The sequence below is a fragment of the Nicotiana tomentosiformis genome, chromosome 11 (genome assembly GCF_000390325.3).
Source record: "Nicotiana tomentosiformis chromosome 11, ASM39032v3, whole genome shotgun sequence".
NCBI lineage: Eukaryota > Viridiplantae > Streptophyta > Magnoliopsida > Solanales > Solanaceae > Nicotiana > Nicotiana tomentosiformis.
In genome coordinates, this window is record NC_090822.1 from 11022265 (window position 1) to 11046248 (window position 23984).

The following is a 23984-nucleotide window of genomic DNA, read 5'->3' on the forward strand; positions in this document are numbered from 1 at the left end:
GAGACAATTTGACCCGTATCTTGGCTTGGCAAACACCGGAATGGGCTGTGATTTGAGGCTCCTCTTTCACGTGCAATCGGTTGTGCCATGGCGTGGCTGGCTTCTCTTTTGTCTTACCAAAACACACATCTGAGACCCATTTGCTTGAAAGGAAAAAAAAAGCAGAATCTTTTCCATGATTCAGTGTTGGGATATGTCGAACACTTTCTGCTACAAGTTGCAAATCATCTTGCAGCCTAATGTATCACCATCTTTTTTCAGTATCAGTTGAGCAAAGCCTAGAAATATAGAAGAATGAGGCATCAGACGGACTGGGATTTTCTGCAAAGCTATGCCCATGATTTCTCCATTTATAACCAAAAAAACAACAGCCCTTTCAAATAAACAAGAAAATAGAAAAAAATAAAATACTTCATCCAAACACACCCTAATATATTCCTCTTCCTCTTCTTTTTGTGATGCTGCTACTGATGTTGTATGGGGGTTATAAAGATTGCTTATCTTTCTGGGCTATGTTCAGTCATGGCATTGAGAAGATACCCGACCCGTATCATGGCAAGGCGACCCAGTATGTCTTTTGTATAGCAAACTGGTGTATGCAGCCATGGGGTTGCCGCCTTCTCTTTTGCTTTGTTCAAATACAGTAAATCTGACCCCTCAATGGCCAAACATAGAGAAAGTAAGCTCATAGAATGAAGCATCAATGAGAAATATGATTTATTTATTTATTTATTTATGCATTCGTTCAGTTTTGCTGGTAAGCCCACAATTTCTTGCTGGAATCAAGTACCGGTGCTTAGTTCTTTCTGTAAATCTAGCTCCGAGAGATGCATGTTGTTGATCTGCTATTGCTGTTGCTGCTACTGTTCTTTTGTTCTCGCTGCTATGTGGCTGTGTTAACACCCAAACAGCGAGGATCATACTAAAAATAATGGTAAAAGTGAAATTTTTGAGGCAGTGATGATATGATTCTTGGCAAATGGCATTATTGATTTGCATTGAGATGGTATTAAACTCATATCTTTGCAGGGCAATCTGGAGGAGATTGCAGCCGTGGCGATTTTGAGAAACTCAATGCCTGATCATAGTGAGATATGAGCCTCATGTATAAAATAGCAAAAAATCTCATCAGTTGAGGCTGCTGTGAAATCAGAGGGCTGTGGGGAGTTTCAATTGGTGGTTTTGCCCCTCTGTCATTCTCTGATGCCGATGATCACTCAAATGAAAAACGTTTCCGATTCCAAAACAAACCTTTTGGTGAAAATACAAATAATTTCTCTATTTTCCTTTCTTGTTACCCCTGTTTCATTTTATGTGATGCAACGAGGCTATGGAGATTTTGTTATTCTGTGAAAGGTGAATAAGACACATATTTCTATTGAGCTGGAAAAAAACTGTACTTGGCATAGCAGCTCAGATGGGTCTGTGAGATATTGGAAAATATTCCATTTTTTGGTGCTTCTTCTGTGTCATGTAAGGCTAACTGATGCTTGCAGCCATGGCGGTTTTACCAAAGCTCTTTTGGTTTCTGTCTGAGGAAAGGCAAATCTGAGCCTACCCCATTACTTTGAGTTTGGTTTTGGTTTTTGCCCTTCTCCTTGGTTTTACACCATTAATCTGAGCTTACCCGAAAGCTTTAACTAATGACTCACTCCTAATTCCTAAAGAAAGCAAGAGAAATATATACAAGAATAAATTTATGTTTACAGCTTTCAGGATAGAATAAAAAGAACTGTTATGGAGATGTAATAAAACAAAAGCTCAGGAGAACGAGAATGAGGCTTCAGAGAGTTAAGGATTTTCTGTTGAAAGGGTGGTTGCCTCTCTCTGTATTAGCCCATGATTTCTCTATTACTGTAACAATCCCAACAACCCTGTAAAAATTTCATGGAATGGCCAGTTTTCACCTTGCTATATAAGCTATATCCAGTTTTTTCAAAGCATTTAATTCGTAGCGAGTGTTGGTGAGTATGATTGACTTCCTGAAAGAGGCGATGATGATTTTTTGTCCATGTAACCAGGAGGTCACGGGTTCTTGCAAAAATGCAGGGTAAAACTTCGTACAATAGACCCTTGTGGTCCGGCCCTTCCTTGGACCCCCCGCATAGCGAGAGTTTAGTGCACCGGACTGTCCTTTTCTTCTAATTGAACAGGAAATGGATATGACAGCGGAAATGCCAGAACCACAACCAAACAACAAGTTCTTTGTTTTTGAATTCTTAGGAATGTGTATGCTGGAGGTCTATTTTTGAGTCACTATATAGTTAAAGATGCACTCGTTGATGCCTTAGCCCATTTTCCTCTGTTCTGAACTATTTGTGATTGATAATGCTGCTTCTTTGATATGTGTGTGCATAAAAATGTTTTCTTTTGACTAGAATTCTTGGAATGTGAATGCTAATGGCTATTTTTGAGTTTCTTTGTTGAAAATTTGTTTTTTTGGTACAATCAAAAAATATGTTTCTTTTATAATCTCATTTTCCCACTGTTTTTTTTTTATCTCTAGTGTATGGGAATGCACTTGCTCCGAGATAGGTGTGCTATAATATATTTTTCTCTGTTGAAATGTAGGCATCATACGTTAAAGAGGTACTCCCCGATACTTCAGCCCTTATATTCTCTGTTTCCAAACTGGGTAAAGAATCACAATCCTGCGCAGTTCTTTGGCATGGGTGTGCCTAAATATGTTTCCTTTTGTCTAGAAATCTTGCATTTTTAATGTCGTCTATTTTTCAGTTGCTTTTTTGCTGAGATGTTCTATTGGACTTGACCTTTTTTCGCGAAGCTGCAATTTGATTACTCAACTTTGAAATAATGTAATATGATTCCATCAATTTATGAAGGAGCTCTGCAGTTGGTGTTGTCAGAATTCAAGCCAAAAGCTAAGATCATAGAACTTTGCAGGAAAGGCGATGCATTTATAAGAGGGTAAGCTCATATTTTTATAATTTATTGCAAATTTTGTAGCAGTTGGTTGTTTTGTGAATACCCACTAATTTTTTAGATTGATTCTGTGCTATTTGTTTTTTCGTTTAAGGGGATGATATTAGGCAAACTGGAAATTTGTACAAGAATGTGGAGAAAGGTTGAGAGGAGTGTTGCAGTTCCAACATGAATTTCTGTAAACAATACTATTTGCCGTTTTTCCCCATTGGCCGGTGACAAATTGGTATAGGAGGGTGGTGATAGACACATACAAACAGTCAACTATTCAACTAGAAATAAAGTTGGATAGTTTTCATTGTATACTTTGTTACTGATACACTGTCTCTTTCCTTCTTGTGTCGAGGGTCTATCGGAAAAACTCAACAGCCCTTGAATTTTTGGAAATACGTACTACTTACTACAAAGTCATTTCTTCAGCATCAATCAACAACAACAGCCAGATCTCTGTTTCTCTTGTCTCTGTTTCTGTGATTTTAGTTCCTCTTTTTTGATACATAACAATTGAGGCAGTGATGATATATTATCCTGATTCTGGGCTGGCCTCGCAAATCACTAGACGACCGGCGATTTGAAGGTTTTTTCTTTGCATGCAATCGGTGATTTTGCAGCCATGACGCGGTCGCCTCTCTTTTGCCCGATTTTTCTTTGCAGAAATGAGCCTCTTATTCAAAAATGTTTTTCATACAAGATAAGTTTTTTTTTTTCATTTTTTCAGAAATAAATTGAAAATATTTGTATGGATATAAAAAGTGATTAGTTTTTCGGTAGATCTTTCAATTTTCAAAAAGTGGTTTACAAGTTTTCGAAAATTTTTATTTACAAAATTTCAACTTCTAATCAACTAAAATGCACGTTCAAATACATTTTTAACTACCAAAAAATATTTTTCAGCTCATCTTCAATTGTTTTTGTTAAAATTTCAACCAAATCTATATCCTAACACTAGCTTATGATTTGAAATGTTTGGTTAGAAAATATAGTAATAATATTAACAAATCATATTATTATTTTGATGAAGTTGAAATTTGTTACTAATAAATATTGTTGGTTGAAGCAACAAACAACAACAATTCAGTAAAATCTCATTAATGGGGTCTGGGAGGGGTAGTGTGTACGCAGATTTTACCTCTATCCCGAAGGAGTAGAGAGGTTATTTTCGAAAGACCCTCGGCTCAAAAAAATAAAAAGACAAAAGGATAAAAAGGAGACAATATTAGTATCACAACAACAATAATATGAAAAATAGGAACATCATGAAATCCAGAAGGAAGATACGAAACAAAAGCGATAGTTAATAAATAGGACATGCATTGAAAAGCGAAATAGTAAGCCACAACATTGCCACTAGCTATCTTAGACAAAAATCCTACATGGTTAGGCCCACAATGGTACGAAGTAAGGCACGACTTAACTACCTTCTAACCTACAACCCTAATATTCGACCTCCACATCTTTCTATTAAGTGTCATGTCCTCAGAAATCTAGAGTCTCGTCATATCCTGCCTAGTCACCTCTCCCCAATACTTCTTAGGCCGCCATCTACCTCTTCCCGTGCCCTCCGCAACCAGCCGCTCACACCTCCGTACCGGAACATCTGAGCTTTTCCTCTGAACATGTCCGAACCATCTAAGTCTCGCTTCCCGCATCTTGTCATCAATGAGAGCCACTTGCACCTTTGCCCGAATATCATCATTCCTAATCTTATCTATCCTAGTGTGCCCGCACATCCACCGCAACATTCTCATTTTTGTTACTTTCATCTTCTGGATATGTGAGTTTTTAACGGGCCAACACTCAGCCCCATACATCATGGCCGGTCTAACCACTGCTTTATAAAACTAACCTTTGAGTATCGGTGGCACTCTCTTGTCACACAGGACTCCAGATGCTAACCTCCACTTCATCCATCCTACCCCAATACGGTGTGTGACATCCTCGTCGATCTCCCCTCCCCCCTGGATAACCGAACTAAGGTACTTGAAACTGTCTCTACTCAGGATGACCTGCGAATCAAGCCTCACATCCACGCCCACTTCCCTTGGCTAGGTATTTCGTCTTCGTCCTGCTCAGCTTGAAACCCTTAGACTCAAGAGCATGTCTCCAAACCTCCAGCCTCTCGTTAACACCGGCTCGCGACTCATCAATCAGAAACTATGTCATCGGCGAATAGCATGCATCACGGCACATCCCCTTGAATATGGTTTGTTAACGCGTCCATCACCAGGGCGAATAAGAACTGACTGAGCGCAAAACCTTGGTGTAACCCCATTACGACCGGAAAATGCTCAGAGTCGCCTCCTACTGTCCTAACCCGAGTCTTAGCCCCATCATACATGTCCTTAATCGCCATAATGTAGGGAATCGACACATCTTTTGCCTCCAGACATCTCCAGAGAATTTCTCTATGAACCTTGTTATACGCTTTCTCTAGGTCAATAAACAGCATGTACAGATCCTTCTTCCTCTCTCTGTATAGTTCCACCAACTTTCTAACAAGGTGTATAGCTTCTGTAGTCGAACGACCCGGCATGAACCCGAAACTTAAGAATATGAAATTAAAAACTTAAGAATTGTAAGAAAAATATTCTTCCTGCAAAAGTGAGAAAAATTATCTTCTAGTTCAAATAACGAAAAATAATTTCATTATGTACTGTAATTTATTTTGGTGTTGTCGAGCATCTATTTCGGATTTGGCTCACCTCATGTACATGATCTCTCCAGTTCCTCCGTTGCCACTCTATATAGTTTACACATGTCTATTCAATAATCTATTGGACGATATTTATTTTGTTAACCAATTGGTTTTAACTATGATTACCAACAGTTCTCTCTCCTCTCTCTTCCCTCTTTCCTTTCACTGCCATAGGAGGAAACCTTCCCTCGCTCCCAATTCTCTCAAGAAAATAAAGCAAGTAAATGAAAACATCTATTTGTAATTTTATATTAACCAAGTATCTGAAAAATTAGAATTTCATAATATCTTATACCTCTGAAATTGTTATCATGTAAATGAACAAATGGGAAGAATCTCAACAGAGAAATGTTGAAACTAAGAGAGTAGTCTCAGTTAAAGATTACAATTGTAAATGTAAAACTAGAGAAAAAGAAAACTCAAGAAAAAATATAGTTGATCTCATAAGAGAAACACAAATTCTGCATTAGTGCATCAACCCTTTTTCATTCTTCTCAATTTTCATGCCCTCTTTAGGTCTTTTAGTTGGCCTTTATAGTTTAACAAAATCCCCCAAGTTAAAAATTTTCTTTCCCGGAGATACAGCGTAGCTTGTCCATCACCATTGCCGTCAAAACCAAACTTTAAAATAGTCCAATGCTTCTCATTTCTTGGTTTTTTAAATTTTTATAACTAAGTGCATCTTTTTTATTTTGTTCGTCTCTTTTTTATTGAAAGATTTGGGATAAAATGTGTTTTTTTTATAGTGATTCCGTATTAGCAATTTACATCTTCTTGTTCTATATTTCGAAGAGATTGGACAGGTGAGGAAAGGTTCTTACTTGCCTTTCACAGGGAAAGGCGGAAGTGATAAGGCAATGATAATTAATAACCATGGTTAATACTAATTGATTAACAAAATAAATCTTGTCCGTTAAATTATTGAATGGACACGTATAAATTATGCATAGTGGCATTGGAGGGACGGGAGAGATCACCTACCGTAGGTGAGCCAAATCTATTTCTTATTACATGCAAACTTAAACCATGATGGAAAAAAATGTATACACAAATAAACAAAATATATGGAGTAATATTGAAATTCCTACTTATTAGAAGAGGGAACACAGGCACCTCTCCGTCAACGTGTGTGTTCCCTTGAATTTCCTATTTTGTCCGGGGGGTATTTGTGTACTTTTATTAATTTACAGCTCAACTGCTCACTTTTTCTATCATTGGCCAACGCGTGGACTTCCAATTCCTGAAACCTAAAAACGCTCACCGTCGACATGCATGTTTCACAAAGGCATTTAAGTCTTTTAGTATCCTCTGTATTTATGCCTAGAAACTTGCTGAGAAAGTGGGGCCTCCACCCACATTTTGCATGCACGCGCTCAATTTATCGGCAAGTCTATAAATTCTCTTATAAGGTGGGCCCCGCTCTATTTAGAATTTACGTAATCTTATTCATCTATACCTCATAAATTTCACCCCTTTAAACGTGGCCCCACGTAATTCCATTATTCTTGTGCAAGGACTTCCTTAAACTTCAAATATAGTATAAACATGATATATTTTTTCAATTTTCCATATAAGCTTAAAGAATTTAAAACGAAAATAAATTAAGATACATAGAATTCAAATTCATGTTCCAATATATTAAAAAAGGTAGAAAACTGTATTTTGTTAGAATTTGTTTTTGAAATTATAAGTAACTTTAGTTAGGTTTTCTGCCAAAGAATTTGGATAATTGTTGACTTAATATTTCGCTTGGACTCTTAAGATTTAGAGTGAAAAGGTAAAGTGATTTGTACAAATTCAAAAAGTATCTTTTTTTTAAAGAAATCAAACTTATCAAAGAATTCCGAATGGGTTCCTTACCAAATATTCGTTATAGTATACACTAGCAATTACGTAAAACTCGAAGACTATAAGTGAAATGAGTTTAACAAGCCGAGAGATTGGTTATAAACATGTCTCAATGCATTTCCTAAGCTATTAATAGGCTTCCTTAGTTTGTAACGTGAAAATTGGTAAAATTTCATACGTTAGTACAAGATGAGTTTAGAGATAAATTAATTTGGCTAAACTAAGTGTTGCGTTAAAAAACAACTATGTATTAATTATATTTTTGAAATCTATCTGTAATTCAATAAATGATATGTGAGGATATATAAAGAGTAATTTGAGAAGGTATAAAGTATAGCTTAGTTAAATAACTCTTATTATACTATTAAATGATTTACTCAATCGTTATCAACAACAACAACAACAACAACCCAGTATAATCCCACTAGTGGGGTCTGGGGAGGGTAGGTGTACGCAGACCTTACCCCTACCCTAGGGTAGAGAGGCTGTTTCCAATAGACTCTCGGCATCCTTCCCTCCAAGAACTCTCCACCTTGCTCTTGGGGTGACTCGAACTCACAACCTCTTAGTTGGAAGTGGAGAGTGCTTATTCAATCAATATCCAAAATATTAAAGGACACTTATTTTTGAACGGGAGTATAGTATTGCTTGCCTATTTATAATAGTTTTTAGTAACTTGACATTGTAAATAAAAATTTGTATTATAAGTTGAGCGGAAGATTTACCAATGCTAATTAGCGAACCACGATAATGAAGCAAACATTTTTTAAGCAGATTTTTACGTAATTGTTAGAACCAATAAAATTGTGATATTTATTTTCGTTTTGGATTTTTTTTTGAAGATGGACTCTAACACGAGATTTCTTTTATAAAAAAAATTATATTATAATTCTAATATTTAAAGGAATAATTAACCTATATAGCACCTTACCCAACCACTTAAACTAAAAATATCCGAAAATTATGTAGTATATATAATCCATGGATAAAATATGTATAACTATGTATAATTATTACATAAATAATATATACCACCCAAAAAATAAATAATTAATAAAATTAACATTTTTTGTAAAACCCCAACATAGTATGATTTGACTCGTTTGCAAATATCACTTATTGCAGGAGCCGTGAAGGAGGAATTGCGGATCAGAACCCACAATAGCAAATGGATCAGAGTATGTAATCGTATTTGATATAAGTAGCCAGATCCACATTTTGTTTTCTTAATGAATCTCGTAAAAAGTTTCTTAAATATGATGGTTTTGCCTTTGGGAAACATTATGATTCTCATAAAATAAGCATTGTTTGATTGGCGAGATTGGAGAAAAATAATTACCGCATAAGCATTGTTTTAATTGGTTGTGCAAGAAAAATAATCACCGCATACACTAATGCAGTGTTTAATATGCAAATCTATATGTTGTTTCAGTAGAAGAGCAAGGATTTTATTAAAGAAATGCAAAACATAAATAAGTAAACGCACGAAAAAGCTTAAATATTCTGTTCACATAGGAAATAATATCGTGGTTTTATCAAGTACTTTTGTGTGATCACTTCCCAAACAAATATAGATTTTTTCAAAACAGAAAACCCAAAATTACAACTAAAATTATTAACAATTTATATAATTACATTGGAGATCCACAATAAATAAAATATAAAAAATGTTAGAAAAAAAAACTAAATGCAAGGAAGAGAAGATTTTAGAGTTCAAAGAGATAAATGTAGATTAATTTTTTTTTAAAAAGAAACAAGGTTAGACAAAAAGTGCAACCCGAGTTCATTACAAGAAGGGGGCTCATTAGGGGATGAAAAGGACTAATTTTATCAAATATAGAATTCACGCTTTACAAGATTTACTGAGTAGATATAACAAATAAAAGAATTTTGAATACTGAAATAGATAAAAAGGAAAAATCTTCTCCAATTTTAGACCATAAATTAGAAATATTAAGATGAAGGCGAAGATTAAGGGACTCAGTTTAAATTATATAAAGAAGAACTGTATATACTATCAACTTTCTGAACGTTAATTTATTTTTCAGACTCTTGTGTACATCTCACACAAAACTTACATTGTTGATCGAATCATAACTGAAGCTTAAATATTCTTTCTCAATAGTTATAACATCTTACACATTCTTCATGAATTTGTTCAAGACTACTCTAGTATTACCTTGAAAACCTATAGTTAAAACGTATTATGTTTTTGAAAATTCAAGAGGAAGAAATGCATGAGGATTGCAAACAAGCTACTCAACAATATTTTGGGAAGTTCAAAATAAATTTTTAGTTATACTTTTATGACAATGAAAATGACGTCGTAAAAATTGACCGTCTTAACTATACAATTGGGCCCGGGCGTAGCTCGGGCTAACCGTACTAGTTCTTCTTAGAAGATGGAAATGAAGTCGTAATCTACTTGGCTTGAGCTTAAACTTTTTTATTTTATTTTTTCCTGATACAAAAAATTTGTTGTATGTCTTGCTTAGTAGATTTTAGCTTTTGGTATGGAAATTAAAAAAAGAAAGAAATGACAAACAAAATAGACAGAATTAAAATCAAGAATTCTCTACCTAAGTGAGGTTGCCGCCAAGAATCATAGTATTTATCTTCCTTATTTTTGGTACCTCTGCCTTTTCTTTTCTTCTCTTTTTTCCTTCAAAATTTCTTATGCTTGTGTAACTCTTCTGCTTAGGATATTCTTCTGCACATCTTTAATCACAGAAGAAACAAGAAGATATATGAATTGAACAACAATAGCGTCTATGAAAGCGGGTTGATCAGTAGGACTACAAAGAGACCAAAGGAAAAACAATTTCAGATTCTCTACTCTCTTGGATTTGGATGAGTGTTAATCAAGAAGTAAATCCAAATGTCACACCAAAGGTTATGTTTGATATCTATGTTTTTTGTGGTGTAAATAGAGTCATTGTTTCTAGGGATACTAATCTTAATTGCATGAACTTTGTTTCTTTCAAATGTTCAATTATTCGACATGTTTTATCAAATTGTAAAAGCAGATGAAGGCGGGTTAGATGATATAGGGACTTGGAAAGGAATGCAGCAGTTTGTGGAATAGTATTATTATAATTTCTTCGTTTCAAATTAGATGATTTACTTTCTTTTTTAGTATGTTCCAAAATAAATGACATATTTTTAAATTTAAAAATAATTAAATTTTAAACTATTCATTTTGACAAGAGTGAGTTGCTCTAGTGATGAACACCCTCCACTTTCGACCAAGAGGTTGTGAGTTCGAGTCATCCCAAAAGCAAGGTGGAGAGTTCTTGGAGGGAGGGAGCCGATGGTCTATTGGAAACAACTTCTCTACCCCAAGGTAGGGGTACTGAGTTGTTATTGTTGTTGTTGTTTAAACTCTTCATTTTACCCATTTTACCCTTAATGAGAAACTTTTATAATCACACAAATATCATGACCCCACAAAGCTTTTACCTCTTAACATTTTAAAATCACAAGTTTCAATTTTTTTTTTTTTTATTAAACTATGTGCCGAGTCACTAAATTAAAACGGAGGGAAGTACTTTTTTAACGACAATGTAGAAAGCTAATAGAAGTCCCTTATAAAATATGTGATAAAAAGTTGACAATTAGGAGTAAAAGAGGTAATAGGGCAGGAGACATGTGAAGTATGACCACTTTTATCTAATTTATATCACATGATTTTAGTTACGTCATCACTTGACATCAATGCGAATTCACATTTTTAAATTGTAATTCTGAAAGAATATTTTTTATTTGTAACTTCATTCATCTATATAAAAATAATTTACTCACATATATAAATGTGTGTGTCTATATTTTTTTTGAAAGAAAAACTTCTCTTATATCTCTATTAAAACTCATACACTAGTTACTCATAAATTCAAGATTATTAAAGAGCTCCATTTATTATGATCAATATAACAAGAAAAAATACATATTTAATCAGCTCTTGCTTTAGAAGATTTCAATTCCAAACTCAACAAAAATCAGAAATAAACATGACCTAGCTTAAAGGATAATATGACAATCAATTTCAGGCAAAAATCTACTCACACGTAATATTCATATTAAACCAAACAATTTAACCCCAACAATTAAAAATTTAATTGAATTTACATGCTCTTATCATTTTATCTTGCATTATTGGTTTAATATAAATAAAGAGGATAAATAAGTGATTTAAAAAATGCATAAATAATATAACTCCGTTCAATTTAGATGGTATGTTTCACTAATTCGAAAGTCAATTTGACTAAATTTCGAAGTTAAAATTGGATTAATTCAACAATATTTTAAAATTAAAATTTAGGTAATAAAAAATTATACGAGAATATTATAAGTTATAGATATTTTAAAATATTAGTCAAACTTCATACAGTTTGATTCTATATAACGAAATGTACCATTCAAATTGAAACAATAGTCAAATATTGTGGTCTTGTGGAGGAGTGAAATATATACTCATATTAATTAAACTTTAAGGGGTCGATTGGTACGAGGTATAAGAAGGTATAATGCTAGTATACAAATTTAATATCACCTTAATACTTTGTTTGGTTAGCAAACTTGATATAAGTTATCTCGGGATTATAATTAGTACCGAAATAACTTATACCTTATAGAGGGTGGGGTATTTAGTGCTGAAATAACTTATACCTTCTTTTTAAAAATTATACAATTATCATTTTTAATATAACATACCAAACAGTGAATAAAAAATAATACGAGAATAACTAATCCCAATATAACTTATTCCAATATAACTTATCTCGTTATTCAAACCAAACAATGCTTAATAATGATAGTACCAAATGTTGAGGACCCAAGTTGTAAATAAGCTTACATCAGAGGGCAAAGCAAGAAATGTGGATGCCTTAAATTATTCTCTTTTAACACAAAGCTCAGAGACAAAGAATGAGGGTTGCAGAGAGTAGAGGAAAGTTCAAGGGTAGCTGCTCCTCTCTGCTAATTCCTGTGATTTCATTTTTGCCAAAGATGCCCTTCTGCAGTAAACTATGTCCAAACGACCCCTCTACTCTATCTCCAAATCCTCACTCCCAAAAAGAGAATCAATAGTAATAGTAATAATAATAATTGTAGCAAAAATCTGAGGCTGTGATGATATTTTTTTCTTCTGTCTCTGAGCAAATTGATTAAGGCAGGAGAATAATCGGACCCGTATCTTGGCGGGGCGACCCGGATGGTGACGACTTGCAACCGGTGTTTACAGCCATGGCGGTGTCTCCAATCTCTTGCCTTGTCTTCAGTATTACAGATATGAGCCTCAATTGGAAGGTTATTTTCTTAAGTGCAAACTTACAGGTTCTTTTCTGTTAAATTTTGAAATTCACAGGTGAAAATCCACGAGAATTTCCCCTAAAAATGCAAAAAGGTTAGGCCAGAAAGAAATGAGGCAAAACAGAGAGTATTGGGATTTTCATTCGAAGGGTGGTTGCCCCTCTCTGTTCCGCCATTGATTTTCCTCCATTTTCAAAAAAACCCAACAGCCCTTGTTTACGACAAAAGCAGAAGTAGAGAGCATTTGGACATAAGAATTGTAAAATTCCGGAAAAAAGTAAAAAACAATTCCAGTGAAATCTGTATTCACTTTTTTCTTGTGTGTGTGTTTATGTTGCTGATGGATGTTACATAAAGAGGCAGTGATGATGATGTTTCTTGTATCTGGGCTAACCGATTTGGGCATAGAGATGACCCAACCCGTATCTTGGCGTGGTAACCCTGTATGGCCTGTGATTGAGATTTCTGTCTCCCAAAGAGCTGTAGGGAGTTTCATTGGGTGGTTTTGCTGCTCTCTGTCAATTCTCTGCCGCCAATGATCAATCAAATGTACGATTGCAAAACCACCCGTTTGGTGAAAATATGTATTACTCCCCCGTTTCAATTTATGCGACGCGATGAGGCTATGAAGATTTTATTCTTCTGTGGAAGATCAATCAGACATATAAATCTATTGAGCTGGGAAAAAAATTGTAATCTTGGCGTGGCAGCTCAGATGGGTCTTTGAGATATTGGAGAATTATCCATTTTTATGTGTGTTTCTCCTCTTTCATAAAACTAACTGATGCTTGCAGCCATGACGGTCTTTTTCCAAAGCTTTTTGGGGTTTTGTCTGAGAAAAGGCAAATCTGAGCCTACCCCATTGTCTGGATGAAACATGCCTGGATGATAAATACTACTTCTAAGGTGGCTTAAAGAAATGGGGTAAAACAGATGGGATTGTCTTTAAAGGGTTGTAAATAAGTGTATATCAGAGGGCAAAGTAAGAAATATCGATCCTCTAAATAGTTCTCTTTTGACACAAAGCAGAAAACTAAAAGCTCATACAAAGAATGAGGGTTGCAGAGAGTAGGGGGAAGCTTAAGGGCAGCTGCTCCTCTCTACAATACCTGTGATTTCATTTTTGCCAAAAATGCCCTTCTGCAGTAAACTGTATCCAAACGACCTTTCTACTGTATCTCCAAATCATCACTCCCAAAAAGAGAATCAATAGTAGTAATAATAATAATAATTGTAGCAAAAATCTGAGGCTATGATGATGATTTTTTCTTCTGTCTCTGAGCAAATTGATTAGGGCAAGAGAACAATCGGACCTGTAACTTGGCGGGGCAACCCGGACGGTGACGACTTGCAACCGGTGTTTGCAGCCATGGCGGTGTCTCCAGCCTCTTGCCTTGTCTTCAATATTACAGATCTGAGCCTCAATTGGAAGGTTATTTTCTTAAGTGCAAACTTACAGGTTCTTTTCCATTAAATTTTGAAATTCACAGGTGAAAATCCACGAGAATTTCCCCTAAAAATGTAAAAAGGTTAGCTCAGAAAGAAATGAGGCAAAACAGAGAGTATTGGGATTTTCATTTGAAGGGTGGTTGCCCCTCTCTGTTCCGCCATTGATTTTCCTGCATTTTCAGAAAAAAAACCAACAGCCCTTGTTTATGACAGAAGCAGGCAGCGTTTGGACATAAGAATTGTAAAATTCCGGAAAAAGTAAAAAAATTTCCGAGTGAAATCTGTATTGACATTTTGTGTGTGTGCGCGCGTGCGCTTATGTTGCTGATGGAAGTTACATAAAGAGGCAGTATGATGATGTTTCTTGTATCTGGGCTAACCGATTTGGGCGTAGAGATGACCCAACCCGTATCTTGGCGTGGCAACCCGGTATGGTATGTGATTGAGATATCTGTCTCACTTGCAACTGGTGTTTTGCAGCCATGGCGTAGCTGACTTCTCTTTGCCTTAATCATAACACATTCATGATAAGCCTACTATAGCATGGACCAAGTTGTAAATAAACACACACCAGAAAGGCAAAACAAGATTATCGATGCTTTAAATGGTTCGCTTTGACACAAAGCAGAAAACTAAAAGCTCAGAGACAAAGAGTGAGGGTTGCAGAGAGTAGAGGGAAGCTCAAGGGCAGCTGCTCCTATCTGCTAATTCCTTTGATTTTTTTTGCCAAAAAGTGCCCTTCTGCAGTAAACTGTTTCCAAATGACCCCTCTACTTTATCTCCAAATCCTCACTCCCAAAAAAGAATCAGACTGTACTAATAATAATAATTGTAGCAAAAATCTGAGGCTATGATAATAATTTTTTCTTCTGTCTCTGAGCAAATTGATTAGGGCAGGAGACCAATTGGACCCGTAACTTGGTGGGGCAACCCGGACGGTGACGACTTGCAACCGGTGTTTGCAGCCATGGCGGTGTCTCTAATCTCTGCCCTCATCTTCAATATTACAGATCTGAGCCTCAATTGGAAGGTTATTTTCTTAAACGCAGATTTATGGGCTCTTTTCCGTTAGATTTTGAAATTCGCAGGTGAAATATCGGCGAGAATTTTCCCTAAAAATGCAAAAAGGTTAGCCCAGAAAGAAATGAGGCAAGACAGAGATTATTGGTATTTTCATTAGGAGGGTGGTTGCCCCTCTCTGTTCCGCCATTGATTTTCCTCCATTTTCAAAAAATAAAAAAACCCAACAGCCCTTGTTTACAACAAAATCAGAAGCAGACAGGATTTAAGTGGACGTTTGTACATAAGAATTATGAAATCCCGGAAAAAAGTAATTTTTTTCCAGTGAAATCTGTTTACTTTTTTTGTTTTGTGTGTGTGTGTGTGTTCATGTTGCTGATGGAAGTTACATAAAGAGGCAGTGATGATGATGTTTCTTGTATCTGGGCTAACCGATTTTGGCATAGAGATGACCCGAGCCGTATCTTGGCGTGGCAACCCGATGTGGCCTGTGATTGAGATTTCTGTCACACTTGCAACTGCTGTTTTGCAGCCATGGCGTAGCTGGCTTCTCTTTGCCTTATCACAACATATATGAGCCCCATTTGCAAGTAAAGAAAAAATAGATAATCTTTTCTATGATTTGGATTAACAGGTAAATAGGAAGGGGAGTCTTGGAGTAACCGTAATGTTTTCCTCGTGTGACCTGTCAGTCACGAGTTCGAGCTGGTCACAGCTACTGATGCTTGCATTAGGGTATCTGTCTACATCACACCCCTTGAGAGTGTGGCCCTTCACTGGACCTTGCGCGAACGCGGTTGTCTTGTGCACCGTGCTGCCCTTGGATTAACAGGTAAGTAGCATAAACCTCATTAGTTAGTATGAGGCTGCTTTCAAGGCAGAGAGCTGTAGGGAGTTTCATTGGGTGGTTTTGCCCCTCTCTGTAATTGTTCGCCGCCAATGATCACTCAAATGTCCGTTTTTAAAACCACCCTTTTGTTGAAAATACGTATTACTCCCTCCCTTTCAATTTATGTGATGCAATGAGGCTATGAAGATTTTATTTTTCTGTGGAAGATGAATCAGACTTATAAATCTATTGAGCTGGGAAAAAATTGTAATCTTGGCGTGGCAGCTCAGATGGGTCTTTGAGATATTGGAGAATTATCCATTTTTTTTGTGTGTGTTTTCCTGTTTCATAAGACTAACTGATACTTGCAGCCATGGCGGTCTTTTTCCTCAGCTTTTTGGGGTTTTGTCTGAGAGAAGGCGAATCTGAGCCTACCCCATTGTCTGCATGAAACATGCTGGGATGATAAGTACTAGTTCTAGGGTGGCTTAAAGAAATGAGGCAAAACATATGGGATTATCTTTAAAGGGTTGTAAATAAGCGTATGTCAGAGGGCAAAGTAAGAAATATCGATCTTTTAAATAATTCTCTTTTGACACAAAGCAGAAAACTAAAACCTCATAGACAAAGAATGAGGGTTGCAGAGAGTAGAGGGAAGCTTAAGGGCAGCTGCTCCTCTCTACAATTCCTGTGATTTCATTTTGTCCAAAAAATGCCCTTCTGCAGTAAACTATGTCCAAACGACCACTCTACTCTATCTCCAAATCCTCTCTCCCATAAAGAGAATCAATAGTAGTAGTAATAATAATAACAATTTTAGTAAAAATCTGAGGCTGTGATTATGTCTTTTCTTCTGTCTCTGAGCAAATCAATTAGGGAAGTGAACAATTGGACCCGTATCTTGGCGGGGTAACCTGGATCGTAAATGATTTTCCAACCGGTATTTGCAGCCATGGCGGTGTTTCCAATCTCTTGCCCTAGCTTCAATTTAACAGATCTGAGCCTCATTTGGAAGGTTATTTTCTTAAATGCTGACTTAAGAAAAGGTTAGCCCAGAAAGAAATGAGGCAAAACAGAGAGTTTTGAGATTTTCATTAAAAGGGTGGTTGCTCCTCTCTGTTCCGCCATTGATTTTCCTCCATTATCAAAAAAACCAACAGCCCTTTGTTTATGTCAAAAGCAGAAGCAGACTAGTAAAGTTGCTGCCATATGACCAGGAGGCCATGGGTTCGAGTGGTAGAAACATTCTCTTGCATAAATGCAGGGTAAGACTGCGTACAATTGATCCTTGTGGTCCGGTCCTTCCCCGGACCCGCGCATAGCGGGAGATTAGTGCAGTGGGCTGCCCTTTACAGTGAAATCTCTATATTTACTTTTTTTTTTTTTGTGTGTGTGTGTGTGTGTGTGTTGGGGGGGGGGGGGGTTGTTGTTGTTGACGGCAGGTACATAAAGAGGTAGTGATGAATCAGGCAAAGAGATGACCCGACCCGTATCTTGGCATGGCAACCCGGTATGGCCTGCGGTTGAGATTTCTGTCTCACATATACAACTGGTGTTTTGCAGCCATGTCGTGGCTGGCTTCTCTTTTGCCTTATCATAACACACATCCGAGCCCCATGCACTGAAAAGAAAAAAAACTTTTCTGTGATTTGGATTTACAGGAAAATAGCAAAAAACTCATTAGTTTAAGTCATAGGTTGCGGTGAATGCAGAGAGCTGTAGGGAATTTCATTGGGTGGTTTTGCTGCTCTAAATCAATTCTCCGCCGCCAATGATCACTCAAATGTGCAATTGCAAAACCACCCGTTTGCTTTAAATACGTACTACTCCCTTCGTTTCAATTTATGCAACGCGATGAGGCTATGAAGGTTTTATTCTGTTGCGGAAGATGAATCAGATATATAAATCTTTTGAGCTTGGAATTTTTTTTTAATCTTGGCGTGGCAGCTCAGATAGGTCTGTGAGATATTGGAGAAAAATCCATTTTTGTGTTTTTTTTTTTTCCTGTTTCATAATACTAACTGATGTTTGCAGCCATGGCGGTCTTTTTCCGAAGCTTTTTGGGTTTTTGTCTGAGCAAAGGCGAATCTGAGCCTACCCCATTATCTGGATTAAACGTGCTGGGATGATAAATACTACTTCTAAGGTGGCTTAAAGAAATGAGGCAAAACAGATGGGATTTTCTTTAAAGGGTGATTGCCCCTCTCTGTTCTGCTGTTGATTTTCCTCTATTAAGAAAATAACAACAGCTCTTGACATGGAAAAAGAAGAAACAAGAACTGGAAGTGTAATTAAACTATACTGCTCTCCCCACACTACTACATATCTGTCTTTCCTCTGGTGTGAGTGTGTTTTTTTTTTTTTTTTTTTTTGGGTGTTGATGGAAGGTACAAAGAGAGGCTGTGATGATGATGTTTCTATATCTGGGATAACCAATTTGGGCGTGGAGATTATCCAGCCCGTATCTTGGCTTGGCAACCCAACATGGCTTGTGACTGAGATTTCTTTCTCTCACATGCAATTGGTGTTTGCAGCCATGGCGTGGCTGGATTCTCTTTAGCTTTATCTTAACACGCATCTGAGCCTTTTTCTTTATTTGGTATGATAATGACATGGGTTGAGCTTAAATGGAGGAACATGGTTAGTGGCGATTCATATAGCGGATCCCAACTTCTGGGAATCAAGCTCAGGTCTTTTGAGTGAGCCAAATATCCTAACTGACTATACTACAACGGAAATGTAACTACAAGATAATTACAGCATTGAAGGAGGCTTATAATTCCTCTACACATGGAATTTTAAAGAGGCCCACCTCGTGGCATGGCAACCCGATTTCGTTGGTGCCTTAAAGTGTCAGATGCAACTTGGGTTGCAGCCATGGCTGTTCAGCTCATTGGCTCTTGCCTGAGTACGTATCCGAGCCTTAGCTTTCTTCATATTCTAGGTAGTGTTTTCCATAGCTCTCAGGTGTGCAGTGGTAAATTGAGCCTTTGAAACATCCTACAAATTCTGTTTAAGTTAAGGAGGAAATGTATTTGTACTCTTGATATCAAGTATGCTTGATAGTATTGCTTATCAGTCAAGGATTAAACTTGCTTGGAGTTGACTTTAATCACCAAAAGGTTAATAAAAAATCTGTGTAAGTTCACCGTGGGGCCACCAAAGTGGCTAACGGCATCATATAAACATCTTTGAGATGTTTTTCTGACTGTAGGGGTAATATTATTCTCCTTAATTTTGACAGATATTCTAAAGAGGTGTGGGGCTACATAGAGATGAGAAGTTCTAAGGGTGCAAATGATGGTAACAATACAAACTTAACAGCCCTTTTGATTTTACATGTCTGCTCTCCGATAAATTATAAATTGGGATTAAAAAATTATAGAGCACTTGTTAGAACTATTGTTTTACCTATTCTTCTACTTCGTTAACTTTAGATTTATGCACAGGCTGTGATGATGATAGTGTCTGTTATGAACCCACAGGAGATACTAGAGGGTACTAGACGCAGTGCACGTGCCATACACCCTCCCAAATATTTGGAGAATTTCGTGGTCCCCAATCTAAAGAAATGACAAGGTCTGCAAAATCTGTTAGAGGTAGTGGAGGATTCGCAAGTTACCATCTGATGCAACTTATGCTTCTATAAATATCCAGCAAGGCTAGAATGATAGGATTATGTATGAAATTGAGTATTTTCTTTTTTGGCTAGTTTTGTCTGGAACCCTTCCCCATTTCTTTACTGTTTCATTGACATTTTTCAGTGTATTTTCCTAGTCCAGTTCTTAGATCCTTCACGGTAATTGTATTTTGAGTTCAATCAACACAAGTTCATACCAATTTGGTGCTCTCGTTGACCCTCTCCTTCCACTGACAATGGGTGACGGACCTCCGACGACTCGCCTGAAAACTTTGGATGACTCCATGAAATTGGTTCATGACCAGCTTGCTACCCATGCCCAAAATTTTGAGAACATTAATGCTACCCTGCAGGTTCAACAGTCCCTGTTTCAAGATATCTCGACCCAACTTGCTCAGATGCAAAACCAGCCTAAAAACCAAACCACCCCACAAAATACCCTACAGTTAAACCAAAACCCGCTGGGCTCTAAACCCTCAGGGGTTGGCCTGGTGGTAATTGACTTGAGCCTTGGGGTTTGCTCCCTTTCAAGGTCTCAAGTTCGAAACCCACTGGGTGCAAACAATTTCTGAGGGCCATCGGACTGGGTAAAACCTGAATTAACCGTGGTGCACTTGCGGGAAACTCCTTGCCGAGGGCCTGTGCACCCCCGGGATTAGTCGGGGCTCAAAGAGACTTGGACACCCGGTGCAAATCAAAAAAAAAAAACCCGCTGGGCTCTTTTCGCAGAGATAAACCGGCCACCATAGACCTGCCACAATTTGATGGTTCCGACGCTGTGAGTTGGATTTTTCAAGCCAATCGATATTTTGACTTTTACAACGTCTCTGCTGAAAATCGTCTTAGTATCTGTCCGTTCTATTTGGAGGGTGACGCTAGAGATTGGTATCAATGGATGTACAACAATCACCAACTCTTCAGTTGGGAACACTTTTCCAAGGCCCTTGTGATTCGATTCGGTTCTAAATCGATTGAATCACCGGAGAGTTTATTAGCTAAACTACAGATGACTTCTTCAGTGACCGAGTATCTCACTCGTTTTGAAAAGCTTGCTAATCAGACGACCCAAGTTTAACCGGGGTTGTTGTTACACTTGTTTACATCCGGCCTGCGACAAGATATCAAAACTGACGTGCTATCGTTTAGGCCAATGGACTTTCATGATGCTATTGGGCTGGCCTTTCTACAAGAACAAAAGATATTTGGCTCTGTTAATTCAATAACTTCGACCCGGCCCAATCAGACTGGTAAGTCTATCTTTTACCCTTCAACGCAGTTGTCTTCGTCACTTCCAAAGACTTCTGCACCAGTTTCTTCAATTCCCTCTCCATCAGTTACGCCCTCAGCCGCCCTTCCTGGTGTGGGTCGCGTACCTTTTAAGAAGCTAACCCCAGCTGAGCTGCAGCGTAAAAGAGATCTCAATCTCTGCTTTAATTGTGATGCTAAATGGCACAGAAACCACAAATGTTCTTCTACACCACAACTTTTACTGCTTTTGGCTGATGATGACTCCACGATTGAGGACCTTCCTTCAGAGTCCTTTGATACACCCTCTAATACACCATCAGTGGTGGTGCCTCCCCAAGCTCCACCCGATGATACCACAGTTCCCACTATTAACTATCTAGCTTTGTCAGGAGGCTCGACTCCGGCTTCACTACGCTTTACTGGCCAAATCAAAGGGTTTGATGGTCAGGTGTTTATCGACGGAGGTAGCACTCATAATTTCATTCACCCTCGTATTGCTAAATTTCTAAAATTGCCAGTTGAAAGTTCCTCCAAATTCTCTGTTATGGTCGGCAATGGCAACCTCCTACCATGTCAAGGTGTGGTTCGTCAGTTGTCCGTCAGTGTTCAAGGGTTTTCATTTGCCACAGATTTCTTTGTTATAGATTTCCATGGGTCGGATCTAGTTTTGGGTATTATTTGGTTAGCTACTTTGGGTCCAACAATAACAGACTATGCCAAACGCACATTTCAATTTGAGGCCGAAAATCGAGTAATTTGTTGGACAGGTTCTGACCCACCTTTGGAGCAAGTCCAGTTATCTTCACTACGCCGTCTTTCTGAAACCGAATCCATTGCCTGCCTCTTTCACCTTGAACTCCTTCCCATAACACCACCTCCTGTATCAGATCATCCATCAGATCTTTCTACTCTTCTTGACTCTTTTTCTGATGTTTTTGCTAAAGCCTCGGCTCTCCCACCTACACGTCCACAAGATCACCGTATTCCTTTAATTCCTGGCTCCACCCCTATTAACGTTCGACCATACCATTACCCTCATTTCCAAAAGGCTGAAATTGAGAAATTGGTTTCTGAAATGCTGCAATCGGGCATTATCCGCCCTAGCTCAAGCCCATACTCTTCCCCTGTTCTTTTGGTTCGGAAGAAGGATGGTACATGGCACTTTTGTGTTGATTACCGGGCTTTGAACTCTATTATTATCAAAGATCGCTTTCCAATTCCTACAATTGATGAACTCTTTGATGAGTTACTGGGTGCTCGCTTCTTTTCTAAGTTGGATTTGTTGGCAGGATATCACCAAATTCGTGTACACCCTGCTGATATCGAGAAAACTGCTTTTCGGACACACGAAGGTCACTATGAGTTCATCGTCATGCCGCTCGGCCTATCCAATGCCCCCTCTACTTTTCAGGCCACCATGAACTCTATTTTTAAGCCCTTCCTTCGTCGTTTTGTCCTAGTTTTCTTCGATGATATTTTGGTCTACAGTCACTCTTGGCTAGACCACCTTGATCATTTGTCCCAAGTTTTTGACCTTCTTCGCCAGAACTCACTGGTTGTCAAACGTTCAAAATGCCAATTTGGACAAACTTCCATTGACTACCTCGGCCATATAATTTCTTCCAAGGGCTTACAGGTTGATCCTGCAAAAATTCAGGCCATTGAATCCTGGCCTCCTCCTTCTTCGTCAAAGATGTACGGGGTTTCTTGGGGCTCACAGGCTATTATCGCCGCTTTGTCAAAAGCTATGCTCAACTGGCTTCCCCATTAACTGATCTTTTAAAGAAGGATGCTTTCAAATGGTCCGACTTGGAATCTAAATCTTTCTTGCAATTGAAGCATGCTTTAAGCACAGTCCCTGTTCTTTGCCTTCCCAACTTTACCAAAGCTTTCTCTGTGGAAACTGATGCATCCGGTTGTGGAATTGGTGCTGTTCTCTCACAAGATGGCCATCCTATAGCATTCTTTAGCCAAAAACTTTCTCCAAGGATGCAAGTTGTCTCGACATACCATCGTGAAATGTTTGCCATCACTCAGGCAGTCCAGAAATGGCGGCAATATTTGTTGGGTCGTAAGTTTTTAATCATCACTGATCAGCAGCCTCTTCGAGCTCTTACCAATCAGGTTATTCAAACCCCCGAGCAGCAACGTTGGCTAAGCAAGCTTATAGGCTATGATTTTGACATAATATATCGTCCTGGAAAACTTAATTCTGCTGCAGATGCTCTCTCACGTGTGCCTGATTTACAATCTCTCACGATGGCTGTTACTGAGTTTGCACTGATTGAGAAATTGAGGCAATTGAATACTTCTGATCCTGATCTACTTCGTCTCCAGCAACAGCTTATTGAAGATTCCAGTTCCCTTCCCAATTTTACATTTCAGGAGGGTCTTTTACTATATCGAAATAGGCTTGTGATTCCAAAAGATGATGCGCTGCGTCAGTCACTTTTACATGAGTTCCATGCTTCCAAAATAGGGGGTCATGCAGGCATTTCCCGAACATTTCACAGGCTCTCCTCTAACTTCTTTTGGTCGGGTATGAGTTCAGATGTCAAGACCTTCGTCCAAGCATGCCAAATTTGTCAGCAGATGAAAGATTCAGCCTTAAAACCTGCTGGTCTTCTCCAGCCAATTCCACTTCCTTCTGCAATTTTTGAAGAAATCTCAATGGATTTCATCACTGGTTTACCCTCGTCTAGTGGACGGACTGCCATCCTAGTAATTGTGGACAGACTCTCTAAATATGGGCTTTTTATTGGTCTTCCACCCAATTTTACTAGTCAAAAAGTTGCTGAACTTTTTATTCTGGAGTTCATTCGCTTACATGGTTTTCCTATCAAGATCATTACTGATCGTGATCCTATCTTTTTATCTGAATTCTGGCAAGAAGTTAACAGATTGCAGGGTACCCAATTGGCTAAAAGTTCTGCCTACCACCCTCAATCCGATGGCCAAACAGAAGCACTCAACAAATGTTTAGAGATGTACCTCCGTTGCTTCAC

General features: G+C 37.8%; 1 long non-coding RNA gene across 1 annotated transcript in view; it reads right to left on the reverse strand.

The window, feature by feature from the left end:
• Positions 1–250: 250 nt before the first annotated feature.
• Positions 251–23984, reverse strand: part of LOC138900816 (uncharacterized) — a 129943-nt gene continuing 106209 nt past the window's right edge. The window contains exon 2 of the long non-coding RNA XR_011412131.1: positions 251–311. This is a non-coding gene — a long non-coding RNA (uncharacterized lncRNA). The remainder of the gene's footprint in view (positions 312–23984) is intronic.